The 2,540-nt window shown below is 38.3% G+C and overlaps 1 pseudogene; it reads right to left on the reverse strand.

Moving 5' to 3' along the window:
* Positions 1 to 305: 305 nt before the first annotated feature.
* LOC114042120 lies at positions 306 to 1,227 on the reverse strand (annotated as a pseudogene).
* Positions 1,228 to 2,540: the final 1,313 nt, after the last annotated feature.

Here is a 2,540-nt window from a genome sequence, read left to right on the forward strand (position 1 = left end):
AATACGTCTTGGCAAGAAAATTCTATTCTGTTTAAACCATGGATTTGACATGGTATGGCACTTTGAATGTTTCTGTGATATTCTTTGGACATATTCTGATGTTTCCTTCATTCAAAGTCTTCAAGAGAAAAAATGTAACAAGGGAGTTAGCTGGTTCACCTAAGAATACATCCTGAGTTCAGAAGCATTGCCTACCAGAAGAAATGATGTGTAAAGCTGTGATCTATATACACTTTTCTGATTCAGATATACTCTTAATCCCATTGTTCTGAGCTGTGTCAGGTTGCCAAATGACCCATTATTTCCTAAGAATTGGACATAATTTCTTGAGTGCTATTTTCACATCCTTGTTTCTCAGGGAGTAGATCAGAGGGTTCAAGGCTGGGGTCACTATGGCATAAAACACTGAAGCTACTTTGCCTTTCTTCAGAGTTTGACCCAAACCAGGAAGAATGTAGATATAAATTATGGTGCAATAATACATGGTGACCACAATAAGGTGGGAGGAACTAGTGGAAAATGCTCTCTTCTTCCCTTCCTTGGTCCGGATCTTCAAGATGCTGGAGATGATGAAACCATAGGATACCATGATGAGCAGAAAATTGAAAACAGCAGAGAACATGTCTGCCATAATTACCATTACATTGTTGACATACGTTGAGGGCCAGGAGAGAGGCAATAATGGAGGAATCTCACAAAAGAAATGATCAATAACATTGGGGCCACAAAAAAACAAGTGAACAATGAATATGATGTGTATTGTTGCATTGGTCCCACTGATAGCCCACACTGCAGATGCCATGAGGCAGCAAGCTGCTTTGCTCATAATAGTGCTGTAATGGAGGGGCTGGCAGATGGCTACATAGCGATCATAGGCTTGGCTGTGAAGAGCAAGAACTCCACTCCCAAATACCAAGTTAGGAAATAGATCTGAGCTATGCAGCCACCATAGGAAATGGTGTTCTTGGTCATTAGTTTCTGTAGCAACTTGGGCACCCCAGTGGAGGCAGAGAGAGCATCCATCAAGGAAAAGTTTATAAGGAAAAATTACATGGGAGTATGGAGGCCTGAATTTAGACTGATCACAGTGACAATGAGGGAGTTACCTGTGAAAGCCACTAAGAAAAGTCCTAAGAAGAGACTGAAGAGGAAGATTTGAATCTTAGGATTGGCAGAGACACTTTGCAAGATGAACTCCACCACTGATGCATGGTTGCTCGATGCCATATGAGTAGGTGGTCAGATTTTCTTTTGTCAGTATATGCCCACCAAATCCAACGAATAATAGATTGTTTGGCTCGCTAAAGAAAAAAGAAACAAAGATCCAAATTAAAATGAGGCAAATTAAAAATACTTTGATATTCCAAAATCAAATTTTGCAAAGTTGTCTAACTGTATTACACTAAAGAGAAAAAATAGAGAAACATGATTTGGTTAGTGAGATCTCCTCTCAATGAATTCATTCTCCCTGCAGAATTAAATCACACACACACATACACACACACACACACACACACACACACACACACACACACACACACAATCAATCTTCCTTAAGGGAAATCATGCTCTTTTTCATCTGACATTTTATAGTACCTTCAGTGCTTTAGTTCAAAGTTCCCCTTACTGTCCCAGCCACGAAGTGAGACCAAGCAACTTTGAAATCTGCAATTCATTTATTTGTCTGGGGTGTGAGGGACGGCCATAATAGGGAATTATCTGAACTATTTACAAGCCACAAACAAAATTGATATCCAGGATATAGGTAGTGATGGTGTATGACTGGAAAGTGGTGGAAAGTAGTGCTGCTTCTGTAATGGAAACTGGGTCAGAACCAGGATCAGAAACAGAATCCAAGAGTCAAATAAAGAGATGTGTTAAGTAATTAGGTGGCACAGTGTATAAAGTTGTGGACCTAGAGTTAATAATACTTAAGTTCAAATCTAGCATGATACACTTACACATGTGACTTGGGCAAGTCACTTAAACTCTGACTGCTATCATGATCTCCAGTGTCATTTAACACTCAGTTTCTTCATCAATAATGTTCCATCTCCTCTTCTCAATTAAATATATAGATAAAATGTAATTTCAACATAGAATTCTACTCAAGTGTTCCTGTTATCATCTCTACCCATGTGGGAACAGTCTTTTTTTTTTCAGTTTTTCTCATTTCATCATAACTGGACTGGTACTTTTGAAGCATTTACCACTCTTCATGACAATGGTCCCTTGGAGCGGCAGAAATTTACATTATCTCTAATCAATATACATAACAGAAAGGAGTATTTACATTGTGATTTATCAACATTCATTCTGAAGTATTTGCAAATGTGATCTAAATTACCAAATTCAATTTGACCCCAAGAAATTTCTTATGTCATTTTGGCTCAGGTTGAATGGTTTTCCTTGTTCCCTGTTTTTGCTTGGTGATATGCTCACTGTCTGACATGATATTAATTAAGGATAAGATGAAACTATTGCATGATGGACCCCATTATACATGAAGTGTTCACATTTCAATGACATGTCCTGACATC

The sequence above is a fragment of the Vombatus ursinus genome, unplaced genomic scaffold (genome assembly GCF_900497805.2).
Source record: "Vombatus ursinus unplaced genomic scaffold, bare-nosed wombat genome assembly UNPS02014264.1, whole genome shotgun sequence".
Lineage (NCBI taxonomy): Eukaryota > Metazoa > Chordata > Mammalia > Diprotodontia > Vombatidae > Vombatus > Vombatus ursinus.